Raw genomic sequence first — 16,463 nt, forward strand, 5'->3', positions numbered from 1 at the left:
GGAGGAAAACTGCTCTGCTCATGGTGGGATCAGGAAGCAGAGAGAGGATGGAAGAGGCACCAGGAAAGGTTACCCTCCCAGGGCATGTCCCCAGCAGCCAGGCTCCTCCAGCCACACCCCGCCTGCCTGCAGTTACACCCAGGGAGGCCATTCAAACCTGGCTGGACTGACTAGGTTACAGCTCTCATAATCCAATCATTTCACCTCAGAACTTTCCAAAATAACACAGAAGCTTTGGGGAGACAGCTCATATCAATGACACCTGCCAAGTTGTCTCCTGTCTGTGAACTTCCAACCTGAGTCAGACCAGAATCCCACGGCTTTGCCTGGGGTCTCCTGCATCTCACCTTGTTGCCCTGTTTCCTCTTGTCCTAAGCCTTGCCCAATCCTGAGTGTTTTTACACTCCATCTAGAATTTTACCTTTGAGGCTCTGCTTTCTTAATTGCTTTAGTTCCTCTTAGTACCTTCTCTCCCTGAAATCCTGCCATGTGTGTGTGTGTGTGTGTGCAGTACCCATCTGGGACTTCAACAGTGGTGTCTTATTTTGTTATTCATCTGTTATGTATTAAAGTATCTCGTCCTTAATAACTGCAAGATTATCATTTATTTCTTGGTTTTCTGGTTCTGACACTTTAAAGCTGCTAAATAAGAGTTTAAGGTCCTAGACATTGATGAGCTATTTTAGACACAGGATGCTATAGCTGGAAATAGACCAGCTAACTTGTAAGTGTTTTTTCTTTTATTTTTCCCTCTGTCTCCTGGACAGACTAGGACGTTCATTGTATTTCTTTATATTTTCAGTGTTCAAACATGCTGCCTGAAAATTAACAAGTGTTCAACAATATCCATTGAATTTAACTCAATTAATGCCACTTTTTTTGTAGATGGTATATTTTCAGAGCTATTTAAATAATACAAAAGAAGATTTGACTGGGTCTTGACAAAGAGTGACATTGCAAGCATATTATTATTTCTAGCATGTCTATATTTTTTTAAAGAAAGAAAAGGGAGGGGTGTGAAACAAGTTTCTGGATGAAAAACCAAGTAACATAAACTTTAAATTGCAATATAAAAATTATAGAAACTCATCATTTCTGCAATAATTTAGTCACATCATTTAGAATTTACCTTTAGAACAATCTTGATGGATGCTTCAATTTGTTTTCATCTTAGCAAATTTTAAGTGGAAATATTATATCCTTTGAGCTAAGAGATATAAAATTTGAGAATATATCTTAAGAATAATGCACTATTTCATTCACCTAAGTAGAAATCATAATTCTTTAGGTAGAATCTGTTCTACAATACAAGAGAGCAGGAAAAGTCAAACTTAAGGTTTTTAGTTTTATATCTATTTTTACCCAAAAAAGTCTTATAATTTTCAGCTAGGATTTATTCAGTAAGAAGAAAAATGATTATTTTCAAAGGTCATTTGTTTTTCATAGATGTCATTAGCATACAAACATTAATAAAGGTTTAATTTTATTGAGGTTGAATATATAGAATATAATTGTTCTTATGCAAGTTAAGTATGGAACCAAGAACAGTAAGGAAAACAAAATTAGCAAACACAACGAACATGACTTAGAAAGTTTGGAGATCCATGGAACATGCATGCTATTCATCACACTGCCGGCACAGAATGCTGGGATTGAATAAGACCCTCGAGAAGACAAAGACCATGTACGGAAAGGGTTTGGCCCAGGATCAAAAGTAATCCTAGCACAGCTAAGACTGAACAAAGAAAGGAATAATTTAATAATTTACAGACTTCTCTCTTCCTGTGTAAGGCAAGCGGAGTAAGCCAAACTGTATGTATGAGAACGTAGACTTCCGTCAGGGCAGCACACAATCCCTTTCCAGGTCTCCACTGCTCACTTAGGGTTAAGACACACTTATGCAGGTTGGGTCTAGAAGTCATTGACTTCCACCCATGCTAACTACTCTAATTTCCAGGTTCAGTTATTAACAAAAGGTTAAGGGTTGAATCGTGTCTCCCAAAGATAAATGCTGAAGTCTTAAGTCCTGTTACCTCAGAATGTGCCCTTCTTTGAAGGCAGTTGTTGCAATTTGGTTAGGATGAAAGTCATGGTGGAGCATGGGATTCCCTTAGGCCAATATGACTGGTGTCTGTGAGTCAGCGATGCAGAGGGAAGGTGGACAGGGAAGACATACACAAGAACAGCATGTGAGTATGGGAGCGGAGATCGAAGGGCTGCATCCAGAGGACGGAGAGTGCCAGGCCACTGAGGCTGGAAGTCACAGAGCAGAACCCTCCCCAGCTCTAGAGGAGCACGGCCCCACCAAACCCCTTGTTTCTGACTTCGAGGCTTGAGAACCGTGAGAGAGTAGGTTTCTGTGTTTTCAGTTCCCAATCTGTGGTTCTGGTTCCAGGCTGCCCTAGGAGAGCAATACACACAATTAATCCTCATCACAGCCTTGAGGTGATGGGGCTGTTTCTTTCCTGTGTAGCTGATGAGGAAACTGCACCCCAGCAAGTCATTGCATCGCGCTCAGGGTCACAGTGCAGAACGAGGAATCCAATGCAGTCTGGCTGCAGACCCCATGCCCCAAACGCCATGCTGTGTGAGACATTACAGAACATGTTGAATTGTTGAATAGAACCACAGTGCCTGGGCGAGTACAAACCATTCTTCTTAATATATTGTGTGTTAAGTCACTTAAAACAATCCTTGTAATGGGTCTTATGAATCATAACCCTCCCCCTGCTAATTATTCACTAATAAATCAGCCCTCATTTATGTCCAATAGGGTGCTTTGTGTCTAATTCCTTTTTTAAACCTTTACATGTAGAAACCAAAAAAAATGGGGGAGGGGTGTGACAATTTTAGAGCTCTGAACTGCTGTTTACCTTTGATGAAGACTTTCTTTCTTTCTTTCTTTTTTCCCTTGAAAAACCACTGAGAGTAAAACAAAGACACCCAAGGTCAGATGTTTGCCACTGAGTGGCTAAATTTTCTTTTTGAAAATAATAACTATGTAGTTAAGCTTTCTCAAGTCTCTCCATGTCTGTTTGAAACTTCTGTTCATGACCATTCCTGTTTGGGAAATTGTGTCAGTTACTTTACAAGGTGTCTTTAACTTCCACCCTATCGTCTAAATAAGAAATTTGCCAGTAATTCTGAAATGATAGGACATTTCTGTGTAATCATTCCCCCCGGACCAGGGAGATGGTCTGCATCGCAGGAGAGGTCTGCATTGACTTGCAATCCTCAGGTTAGGGACGAAGGGAAGAAAGCAGTAATAAAACGGTTCCTACTGGTTAAGTGGCTCCCCGTCATTACCCTGTTAAGTAGAGAGAGGCTCTGATGAGATGGCCTAGTGTTACACGAGTAGCTGGGGAACAGGACCAGAAACAACTTCCAGGCTCCTTTTAAAACATCAAACGGCTAGCTATTCCAGTCGCACTCTGTACCTATTGCTCATATTTAAACATTTCAAAACCTAACTACTGTTGAGGCCATAGGAGTCTTAAGCCTTCAAATGAATAATTCTTCCAAGTCCAGAGGAAAGACCTCTTAGGGAAAGGCTAAAAGAGAAAGTTAAGCTCTACTTTATAAAGGTCAAGCCACTTAAAGCTTTGTCAGGTGCAGATGGATCCTGTACTTGCCTTTTAGAGGGCCTTGCAGGTGTGATGTCCTCGTGCAGGCTAAGGTCACTGGGCTCCTGTGTTCCATGCAGATGGAAGCTCCTTTGTGTCTTCCTGGGTGCATGCAGATGACTGAAGATGGTGGCTTATGTGAAAATGCAGACAGCGAGGTCAGCAAACGGTTCATACTTATTAGAGAAAGTCGGAGCTGATCCAGACATGGATTCATTATTTATCCATATGCTGACGTTATTACTCCACATGGAGTGGCCCTGTCATTGTGGAGTTCTACCCAGTAGCAGAAGACCTCGGGCAACTCTATCGACTTTACTAGAACTTGTTTTTCTCATCATACCAAAGAGGCTTCCTGGTCTCTTTGTTTCTGAAAAACTGTGACCCACCTTGAGAAGGTGCACCGTAGGAAGGAAGGAGCCAGTCCCTGGAGGCAAGGGCCCCGTCCCCAGATGTCAGCTGACTGCTTCACTCAACAGCAAGGCACAAGTTTTTGTTATGCCCACCTCGTTTCATCCTTTGCAAAATAATGATATTTGTACCAAACTGAGGATCTGTTATAAAAGTTGAGAAATATATAAAGAAATCACGTGTACCTATTGATAAATGGTAATGTTTAGCATACTCCATTGATTTACTCAATCTATCAACAAGTTTCTGAATCATAATCCCCAGGTCATGGCAGAAAATTCTGGTTTTCTAAAGTGGTTTTGATTATCTTCTAATATAATGCCTGGTTGACGCCTGGTTCCTATGAACAAGTGGCTGTTGGAGGAATGCAGGGTCAGGGGGTGAATGAATGAAGTGGTGCCAACTGTGTGCACACTCTTCAAGCACCTGGCTCTGACCAACTCCATCGTTCCTGCAGATCCTCCCAGCAGCTGCCACACTCTGGTAAGACAAAGACACACCATTCACGGAAACTTCTTTTTAAAAAATTTTAAATCTTTCAACGTGGAACAGCTTATATTCAGGCATTGTAGAGTCTACCCTAATGTATCTTTCATAAGAAACTTACAAAATGCAAATCATTATTACATTGTAAAGTTAAATGAAGTAGGAAGTAGCAAAATTATGATTTGAAGCTTGTGGTGTCTGACTGCCGAACTCCTGATAATGATCAGTACGTTATGTGGAGTAAAGTTTAATGTCAAGGATCACACGCTAGTAAAGAGAATGAAGACATATACATGTGACTAGATACAAAAGGAGAATCAAACTGAGGACTCCGACAGTGTGGAGGAGAGGTTACCCGCACCATGGCATGTGCTGCCTAGATGATCCAACTATCTTTACGTGTTTGCTGGTTTGGGGGATTGCTGTTGAAGAATAGGACCATTTTTGACAGGGGAAGAGAAGAAGGGGAGTGAATTTTAGGCTAATAAATTCTATGAAATGTTAGGCAGTATGACAGATGCTTATGTGTTACCCAGACATTGGTTTTATTTGAAAGGTACAGCCTGATGTTGGGGAAGGCTGTTGAGAAGTCTGGAGAGGGAAGTTGAGTGGTCTTAAATTCCACATTGCGGAGTTTGGTTGTTTTTGAAATCCAGGGAAATACACTAATATTTGATCCAGTGAATGACACGTTCAGAGTCCCCTGGATTCAGGAGACTGATCTAGTTAAGGCATACAAGATTGAAGGGGGGAGAGGGCATGCCCTTGGTAGGGAGCCAAGCTGAGAACCAGTTGAAGCAATTTTGATGAAAAGGGAACAAAGGCCGGTTAGGTACCTGCTAGGAAAGTCACCATACTAGACATTGGACTCACACCACATTTCAATCATAATATTCTAACGAGGACATACTGACCCTGTTGTACAGATGAGGGGATGAGTCCTGGGGATTGAGTGATCATATGGTCAGCAACAGGCGATGTTGGAATGACAAGCTTTTTGACTCCAATGCCCACTGGGCTCGGGAAGACTCAGTTGTCATTAGCCTGATGCCCAAGACAATCTCAGGAAGGACTGGGCTTCAGTGGGTCATCAGGGATCTCTGGAACCAGCAGCTGGGAGTCTCTCAGGTTGTTTCAGCTTCTTTCAACACGTGGAAGTCATTTTCTTTCCTTGAAAAACTCTTTCTCAAACAATGGTGGTCAGAACTTCCAGTAGCACCCAGATTCTATGTCTAACTTTGTCAGTCATTTGAGAAACTCTCAACAGACAAATCTTTCAAAAAATCTGTGTGGCAAGAATAATAATTGTCTAACTTAAGTGCCGTGTTCATCTCAGCTGGAGAGTAGGGTAAGGACTGTGCTGAACACATTGTTCAGGCCCGTCCCAGTGTCTAGGTGGCATGGTCATATCCAATTAATAGAACATTGCCTTCAACAAATATGCAAATGGCAAGAAGACTAGTTTCTACGGAGTTCAAGGGAAAATCAGTAGAGTAGAGGAAAGAGAAGAGGCAGAGGGAGAAGGGGGGAAGGGAGGGAAAGAGGGGGAGAACAAGGATACAGTAAAACAAATTCCATGCAGGTGTGATTTTGTCAAAATGAATCCAACTCCTATGTATAACTATAATGCTTTAGTAGAGGAGAGGAGAAAAAAAGAAAGCTAGTTTCTACAAAGGAAACGATGGTACACAGGGCAAACCTTTTCACCAACAGGCACCATATGCATTTGTCTTCCCATTTAAAAAATATTTTGGACCATATTTCCATAGCTTGAATCAGGATCACCAGTGGGGCCAGCATGCAGTAGGATCACCAGTAGTTGCAGAATGGAGAAGGCAGATACGATGGCCAAAGCAGTCTGAAGCACACACCTGAACTTAAGGATTTCTTAATGGTCTTTTTACAAAAGGGCTTCCCCATATAAGCTGTACTAATATTAAAATGGGCTTCCCCATTGCATTAAAATTCTATTTTATCTCGTTTTATAGCATTATCTTATACAAGTAACATAAACAAAACCAGTTAACTTTTTAGCTTGAAGATAACCTGTATGCCACTATCTCATGATAAAATAATGGCATTGATGGCATTTTTCTTACTGGAGTCAGGGGTTATTCTAGATGCTTTAACAGAAAGTAAACATACTTTCCCCTTTTTTCTCTAAGTATGTTATTCTTTGAGTATAAGTTTACAAGGGATGATGCAATCAAAATACCAAAACGTATTTATCAGTTTGAAACGTGTTACCCAGGCAACCCAAGAAGATGTTCAAGATCCGTTTTGCAAAGGAGTGAAGACGTTTTATTCTTCAGACTGCTTGAATAATTTCCATTGTGTATAGTGAATTCTTAAATAATTATCTAACATATTTACAGAATTTTATAGTGCATTGTATTTTCACGTATATTGTCCCTTTTGAGATTCACAGAAACTTCGCAAGATAACTAGGGAGGGAATTCTTATTCTCAAATTGCAGATGATGGAATTGAGGTACGGGTGAACCGATTTTCCAACTTTCACAGTATATTGATCACGATTCTTTGTTGCAAAAATCAGAATTCATCTCTCTATTATGAAGGAAAGAAATGCATTAAAGTACGTTTGATAGTTCATGGAATGCCTGTGGTGGCTGAAGAACTAGGCTTCATGGCCAGGTAACCAGAATATTTCCCAATCACACCAAAGACCCACTCCACTGAAGGTGACAGCTTAGTCACGGGTGCTGACTCAGAACTCAAACCTCCAACCCTGCACACGATGACTCCTGGAGGCCTGGCCACATCCCTCAGGGAGTTCACACCATCCCCATGCACTGCTGCGAAACAATCACCTTAGACACAGTGTTCTGTGTGTGAGAAGCTGCATCAGCCTGCTCCCAGACAAAGTGACTGTCCCAGAACTGTACTAATTTTAAAGTTGGTAAGTTTAAAAGTTTAAAGGTGATAAAGGTCTGAAAGTTCAGAATTCCAGGAGACACTTGGATTCTGGGAAAACTGGAATAGCAGTCAATGCACAGCATCATAGCTGCAAAGGAGGCTAGGAAAACAAGTTTCTACTCCTGAAGGAGACGGCTTGTTAAAACACACTGGAGGTACTGACTAGCCAGGCTAGCAAAAGACAATGACAAATGCCACTGCTCAGAAATGATGAGTAACCTACTTCTCACTAAATTGCTTAAATAGAAGTTCATAGTATTTAGAGAAATTTTATTATGGATTAAGTGAACATCTTCATCCTCTGGTGAGTATTGATGCCATTCACCTGATCCCAGAGGTTGGCCCACAAGTGGTCATGAAACTCAAACCAGTAGGACCACAGTGTGTCTGTGTCTTCCAGGATGAGATTATATGCACCTGGAGTGAACAGAGTCTCTGTCTCTTACCCTGCCTCCCAGAAGGAGGAAATAGAAGCTTCCTGATGAAGGACTGAGTGACCTCAAGGTATGGAGAGCAACAGAGACTAAGGCAGAGAGAACATGAGGGATGAAACAGCAAGAGAGAGGAGGGAACAGGAGAGAAGGACATTGTTCTTTGAGTGTCTGAAAGGATCTTACCACCTAGCACATCATGGTAAGACCCATAACACAGTCTTTTCCTGTTTAAGAACCTGTGGGCTGACTTCCTAACCCTTATAATCAATAGAATCTTTCTTTCAAGATTTTCATTTTTCCAAGGTTTTATGTTTATACCCAGGGGATGCCAGTCACAGAAAAGTAGCCTGAGTCTGTAGCTCTGAAAAACAATTAAAATTACTATAGTTATAAAAACCTAAAGGGCAGGCTCGCAGCACACAAAATTATCACCCTCCTTAAAATGTGCATGTGTAAGGTTTATTATTTGTAGGTTTAATTTGTTCCCAATTAAATTGTCTTATCACCAGCCTGTCATATATTCTATTTTCTAAAACACATATTTGTTTGTTTCTCTATATTTCACATAACATTTTCAAGTCCTATTCATAATTCCTCGCATCATTTATCCCAGCATACATTCCATTAATAATTGCTATGCAGGGATTTTATGATTAAATTATGTTTCTTACTTTGGGTCTAAAATGCCAATGATTTAATTAATGTCTCTCATTTTCTATCCAAATCTTCAAGCCTTTACCTTTGGGGTCTGTATTTTGGACTTGCAATTGATATATACTATATTAATATTCCACCTTTCCTTTCCACACCCCAGGGGTGATATAAATGCTTAGTTTTGAGAATTGCGAAAGTAAAACCAAGGAAAGATGTTAATTTTGTTGAAAATACTGCAATATCTATTTTGCTTAATCGTTTGCTTGAGCTTTTCCATGCACAAGTTGCAGGTTCATACAGCACCAGCAGACATTACAGAGCAGACCTTGTGAAGAAGAAGCAATGCCACTCAAGGCTCTGCGCCAGGGAAAAAAGCCAACCCTCCTGTCAATGGGTGCATCTCCAGACCAGGGCTGAGCCAAGGGAGACTGAGCATGCACTGGGTCTCCCAGTCAACCCTGTGCTACAGGCAACCCTTTCCCAAACTTGGTCTCACATCCCCAGATATGAGCTATTCTTGATTCATATCACTGAGTACCTGACAAAAGTGCAGCAGATGAGACATAACTCATGGGTGTCCCTGAACTTGGAGAGGCTGCCTTCTCAACCTGTGCACCATTCCTAGGACTCACATGAAGTTCAAGGTAAATAGGTAGCCACCATGATTGTAAAACCCTTAGGATGTAGTAACACCTTCAGGATGTGTGGAGATAGCTCTCGCTGAATCCTATTAATATGTACAATTAATATGAATTAGTAAAAAATATAATTTCCAGTAATAAAAACTTATTAACTGCACCTTTTTCTTCTTAGGAGTCTGATGTGAAAATATGCATGATAGTTTGGAAATTATCCAAATAAGAATATTTATCAGTGCTCCATCAGCAACTATGTTTTATTTTTTCATATCTTTAATTTGTGCACCTACTGGGTCTTTCTTAAGTCTAAAGATCTGATGAAATCTCGTTCTGTTCTTTCCACCATCAAATAAAATCAAACCCGTGTGCATCTCCTTTCTTCCTGTCAGTGCCAAAATGCTTCAAAGAAAAATTGCGTATGCTTTTTTGCTTCCTGATTATTGCTTTTGAAAACCAACCTCTGTCTGGGAATTTCTTTTTCTCTCAAAGAAGAAAAAAATAAAGTAATGATATTGAAGGTATCAAATATAATGGATAATTAATTTTCACACTTTATTTATTTATTTATTTTTTGCATTAGACATACTGAGTACCCTTTTGTGGGAATTCTTTCTTGTCTGATGACATTATTCTGTTTCCTGATCTTCCTTCTATGACTGTGTACTTTCTCCCTTCTTCCAAATTTTAGAGTCTAACTCCTTTCAATCTTTTTATCTTTGATATTGTACTGTCTTCAATGTCTGCATTGTTTATCTTGGTTGCTGCTTGCCCTCTGTTACTGCACATACACAAGTGGACCCGTGGATATGATGCTTGGTGCTAAAAAATGACTTTGCATTAGACCACCAATAGATGTAGTAAATGCATATTGAAATATGTTTATTTATTTTGTGGTGCCTTGTTTATTTCATCTTTTCACTTTCTCTGCTTAAATTGATACGATTGTACAAATTGAATAAATTTGACAAATACATGTACTTTGAATGTCTACCAAAAGATTAAAAAATGTGGAAACAAAGAGCCTTCCCCAACTGAAACTTGCTCCTAGTATGCAGATCCATTGCTTAAATTTGTACATGATTACAATTTATATTGTGTTACTTCTAAAATAACTATTTCTTAAACAATATTTTTTATTTTTTGCATCGAAATAAGCTATTTATTTAAAATATTAAGGCAGTAAAATAACAGGAAAGTCTTGTTCATGTTAAACTTTGGCATGGGATAAAACACTGAAAAAACATTTAAGGAACAATATTCTCAATTATTTTACAGTCAATAGTCTCTCTCCTTTATTCACTTTATTTATATTTGTGTATGTTAATAAAATTCCAAAATTTATTAGTAGCCAAATATTTTAGTAATAGAATGCAACACAAAGAGATCAAAGTTATATAAAATCCATGGAATTCTAATGCTGAGTTAAAATATCACTATGAACTTATTTTATGCAGAATAATGTGTGTATATGCTAGCTGTGCTCACTGAAAAGGCCAAGAATCAAGGACACATCCAATAGCAATAACCATTCCTAAGATCTAGATACTGGCCTCTAATTCCCTGGAAAAAATTTTTGGTTTCAGGTTTTGGAAGAGTAATATAGCAAATGAGTCTAGACTATCTTATTTTACCCAAAAGAATAAGTCATCAAAGATAAAATCAGAATTCTTGAGCCCATGAATTGAAACTTCAAAAATATCAAAATCATGTACTTAATGGGATTTATCCTACCTCATAGAAATCTCTTGGGTGACCTTTGGAGGATCCTAGAAACAAACTTACTGTTATGAAAATTCAGAAGTAAATAGAAATAATAAGAAGTAATTTGATCTTACTCAATGGACTGTGTCTCAGAGTAATGAAAACCTTTGCTGACCAAGTTTGGCCTTTCTCTTTTGCATAGAAAAATATAAGAATATTAATGTAAAAATGGATCCAAGCAATGATCAACAAAGTAAAAAACCAGTGGGAACTTTTGCAATGAATAAATCAAGCTGACAATTCTTACACCAACTGGTTCATGTTAGCAAAAGCCACCCAGACACTCCGTACCCCTGATGTGATTCAGTAGGAAGTTCGCAATGCTGCTTATGGAATATCCTTCCTCAAACAAACAAGTGACCTTGAAATGACATTCACAGCGATACCATCCTCAAATTCTAGAAAGTGGGAAACTATATATGCCACTTTTTATAACAAACAAATTTTAAGGAGAGAAAGGGTGTTTAAAAACCATGAGTTCAAACTTTGAGAGGCTCAGTGATCAAAGTGTTCCCACTCAATCAAACAACCCTAAGTAAAAAACAAAACAAAACCAAAGGTGTAAACGGGGGGTGGGAGTGGGGAGAGATTTAGACGATCTGAATATTTGATAATAAGAAATAATTACTAAAAATTTCTATGTTTAAATGGCAATCTGAACATTTTAAAGTTTAAACTTTGTAGACACATAATGAAGTATTATGAAATAAAACCTAAGAGTATCCAAATAATCTGGATTGGAGAGAGTGAGTAGGGTTTAGATAAAGTTAATTTTACCACTTATTGATCATTGTTGTGAAAGTTGGAGATGGCTCCATGGGACTTTATCATATCATTCCCTGTACTTGTAATAGCTTATGTTTTTCTGTAATTAAAAAAAAAACTAAGGTATATAAACAGAAGTAATATAGTTTAATGATTACCTATATGTGTACATTTCACCTAGTTTAAATATAGATTTTACAAACATCAGTGAAAATATTATGGTATGCAGTCCATTTGAGTTAAATGACAAGATTTTACACAGGTATGCCTATTTGTCATTGATTCCTTTTGTAGACTCATGGTTTTTCTTTGTTGTTCTGCTGTCTCAGAGAAAGATGAGTCCTTGCTTCCCAGGTTTCTGTGCATGTATATGAAAGGTTTCTTGACTCTAACTGGCCATGTTGTAAGAGCTTCGAGGCTTCCGCCCACCTCCCCAACCCCACCAATCTCCCTACCCCCCCCCCCCCCACATCTCTCCACCCTGCACAGCCTTGGTGCATGGAACCCCCTCAAGGAATTTTTAGGTGCTACTTCAGCTCCATCGATTATTGGTTCATGTGGATTCCCTTTACTTTCTTGCAAGTTGGATACCGAGGGAAAATTTGTTATATAATTTTTAACATCTTTAGGAAATTTGCAGTAGAAACATTTTCAGATCATCCAATATACAATATTTCTGGAAAGAGGAGAGAGTTTCCTGTCTGATACTGCTTCCAGATTGATCTTTATGGAACATATAGAACATATCTTTGTGGAACCCTATAAAATTATGAGTTAAATATCCTTGTTTCTTATTTGTCATCAAATAAAAGCATGTAATAAATTTAGCCTCGATTTCAAATTACATGATACTACAATTCCCACATTTGTCTATGGCTTTAATTTTTCCCTTTTTCTACTGTGTTTCTCACAAAAGTCTGTACCTTTGCTTAGCTCACTCACCTGTTTGGGACATCCATCCCTTCATCTCTACATGCCCCAGTCTTAACTGCTCTCAAAAGTCATCACCTTTCTGAAAAATGTTTTTCAAAATCATTCAGATAATATCAGCTCCTTCTCTTTAGAAACTTCTCCTTTTAGGCATTCATCTATACTTTTTGATGCTATATTTTTTATCTGTGTTATATCAAACTTGATGTTTCTTATTGCGTAGGCTTCTTGTTGCTAGGGTCTTTTTTATTCACCTTTGCATTCTCCACATTACAGACCATGGTGACTTTCACAAAGCAGAACTTCATAATGCTTTTTGAAGGTATAAATAAATGTTAAAAAAATACAAAGGAGAAAAAGACTGTCTATTACTTTAACAGTTGTGTCTTTGAACATCAAAAGGCACCTGTGAGTTGAGATCACCTGTGTTAATATAGCATAGATGAGATTGTAGAACAATTTAATTAATATGATCTGGTGGTTTGCTCCAGGGGACTTTTGCTTGGGCAAGATAAGACTATACACCAGAAAATCTTTTCAGGAAATTCCTACAGATCAATGGAATCCTGGTTTATAAAATTTCGTTTACCAAACAGTTTGCTTATTAACACTTGCTTCCTTAGTCTTGTGTACACTGGTCTTAAACTCTTACATCACAATTTTTACTCACTTCCAGGTAGTTTACTGCTTTGAAAGACATGCCTCATGTGATCTGAACTAGATCCCAAAGTCCAACACCTATCCCACGCAGACTTCTTCCTTCCAAGACATTCCTAAGACACTCCTTGGACAATGGTGTTTTTCCTCATTCCTCAGGGAAGACTGCTGATGGTATTTGGGGAGCTTATCATACTTTTTAAAGATTTCAGTCAATCAACATTTCATGTTACTATAAAACCAAATAACAACATATATATACTAAATTTCTAAAAATCCAGGACAATTTCTTTCGTAAGTTGATGTTCTTGGCACTCGTCTCAGTGCTTGGAAAATAGCGAACAAAATTTCTCTCGAAGGCTACGTTCAGTATGATACGATCTCATGTAAGATTGCTAGATGCAAAAGAACTGTTCATATAAAAGTCATCATTTTTGATCTGATGGATAACACCAATTTTTTTCCTTCCTCATTTCACTTATTATAGTTGATTCGAAGGCTTTTTCTTGCTCACAGAGTCACTGTTCAGTTAGAATGTTTATTTTTGTCCATTTCAAAACTATTTTGTCCATTTCAAACCATTTCAATTTGCATTGAAAATCTGGTTGAGTCAAACTCATGACTTTAAACCCCTTTGTCAAATATAGAACAATGATCACTGTGCTGAAATTATGAAAGAAAACAAACAAGGATCACATTTCTATTAGCTTGTGACTCAGTGTTTTGAATGGAAGGGTTTTGGTAATTTGTAAAAATTCTGGAATGGAGCAGAGTGCCTGGCACTTAAGAAGAATGTGATAATTTGGTTGAGTGAATAACAACTTTTAGTTCACAATTAGAGGGCTTTATAAATGATGGAGTAATTTAATATAAGTTTATATTTTCACTGTAGTAAACTTGCTAATATCAGATCCTCCTGCAAGAAGAAGCATCATGAGAGGGAAGGAGAGAGAGAAGAGATAGGTATGTGGATTATCTGACACCATTTGTGGAACTAAAGAGCACAAAAGGGGAGACAGGACTGGTAGAACTCCCTCAGATTATAGTGTGCATCCCAGTCTATGTGAATGTTGCCTAGGATTCTGCAGTGACTGAGGTCACCAAAGCCACCTCCTTCTGTCTTTGTGTGTCAGAAGTGGGTAGCCACTATTTGTCAATTGGAGTGACAAAGGAATTTCATCCAAGAGTGAGTTCACTGAGAGATTTGCAGAGTTCTAGGTAACGCAGGGTGAGTGAGCCTGCTCACTGAGCTTCTTCTGCCTCCCTGGCGTGCCTGGAATCTATGGGAAGGTAGGGGCTGGGGCCCTGTAACTCAGTTGCCACTCGGAAGAAGGTGTTTAAAATACAAAGAGCAGCTCCATGCGGATTCTAGCTAGGTCCTCAAAGTGACAGATAGACAGTAGCTGGTCCACATAGGCCATAAGAATTCTGGCTGAGAGAGATCTGGTTTTCATGTTAATGCCTTCAATTATGAAGAACAAAAGAAGAGAAGTAGAGAATGTTTATTGTAAGATTCGTTATCTCCCAAAGGATCATTTTTCTAGATCTCTTGTTCTTGTCTCTTATGCTCTTTATAAAGGGATCATTACAAATGAAATCTTATCCATGTGTGAATGTGCGAGAAGAGTATACATACACACACACACACACACACACACACACACACAGCACTGAACACCATCCTGCTGAACAATTATGTCTTGTCTTGTCTTAAGCAAGAGCATTATATCATAGAACAGATGGAGGATGGAAAATAACTTCAATTATTTGTATAAGAAGAAACAAGGGAGTGCACAAAGTATTTCTTTTTGGTGGAAGAGGGAGACACGGACTGCTAATATTAGCAGATTAATCTGTGGCCAGTGCAGGTGGTGATGTGATTCTTGGTAAAAGAATCCCCCTGGGCTCTCCAAGGAAAAGCTGCAAAGCTCATTCCTGCTTATTTGTGGGAGCAGGAAGAGGGGAAAGGGTCCTCCTCCAGCTCCTTGAACATGGATGGATGGCATATTGGATAAGGGACAGACCCATTAAAGAGTGGCGGGAGGGCACAATTATCCCTTACTGACAAAGGCAGAGCACCAGGAAACCATTTGAGATATGCTTTATTTTACCCCAGAAGGCTTCCTCCTGCCTTTCATTCCCATGGAATGCAATCGCAATTGCTGTTGGATTATAAATAATTTGGAGAGACCTGCAGGAGAACAGGGTGATCTGTAAAGCTTTCCCGCTCTGGATTGCCCAGGATTTTGAAAAACAAAGTTTAAAGCAGTTAACATTAACTATGCAAACGTTCTAAACCATATCTCCCAGTATAAGTGGTATTTTAAAGTCAAACTAATCTAGTGGCTCTTTAATTTTCTTCACTTTCTCAGAAAATCACCAAATCTTTAATGAGCTGCACATGACTGAGGAAAGGAGCATGGTAGTTCCTGAGTCAAGTGAAGACCTGAAGAAACGAGGTGATCATGGAGGTTGGGGGATAGTGAGGTGGTGGGAGGCATAAGACATGTGATGATTTCTTCTTGATTCCTGGGAGCACTTAGAGAGAATGTCTCTATCAAACAGTAAATAATGTGCATGGAACCAGTTGTGTGCTAGGCACATTTCTTACAATTTCTTACAATTTCTTCAGTCTAGTGTGGGGGAGGAGAGTTGTAATTATGCCTATTCCACAGGCAAGGAAGAGCCTCAACAGCTTATCCAATAGGACTCATCTTCTTGGAAACAGAATCGGAGTCTGGCTCTGAGTTCTGAGCTCTTGCCCACAGCCATGCTGTGCACTTGGGGTGGTGAGTTGCATTTCCAGATCTGCATCTTAGCATTGTAGCCTTTATGTCACCAAGCCCTGCAACAGTGCCTGTGACTAGTCCTCAGTTAGTGTGTCTGGTTTTCCACCCTCAAGTTGATGCCCATGTTCTCTGTGTGTTTCTGGCTGTTGGTGTCCTGGACTCTAATGGAGATCTACAGAGGCAGGTCTTCTGTTTTCCTTACCTGCTCCCCCAGGACCTGGAAGGATGGCCATCCTCCCTGGGCTCTCCAGAAGTACTTGTTGAACGAGCAGGTGAACACCATTGGTATCCACTGTTGACTGTCTACCTTCCCAGTGAAGGTTCTGTATCATAAATGGTTAGGGAAGAGCCTACTTTTGAAGCTGCACTTTAAACTGAC

General features: G+C 39.2%; 1 long non-coding RNA gene across 1 annotated transcript in view; it reads left to right on the forward strand.

Annotated features, from left to right (window-relative positions):
* Positions 1-16,086, forward strand: part of LOC124965814 (uncharacterized) — a 39,385-nt gene extending 23,299 nt beyond the window's left edge. Inside the window, exons 3-4 of the long non-coding RNA XR_007105234.1 lie at positions 15,668-15,754; positions 15,971-16,086. This is a non-coding gene — a long non-coding RNA (uncharacterized LOC124965814). The remainder of the gene's footprint in view (positions 1-15,667; positions 15,755-15,970) is intronic.
* Positions 16,087-16,463: the final 377 nt, after the last annotated feature.

The sequence above is a fragment of the Sciurus carolinensis genome, chromosome 15 (assembly GCF_902686445.1).
Source record: "Sciurus carolinensis chromosome 15, mSciCar1.2, whole genome shotgun sequence".
Classification (NCBI taxonomy): Eukaryota; Metazoa; Chordata; class Mammalia; order Rodentia; family Sciuridae; genus Sciurus; species Sciurus carolinensis.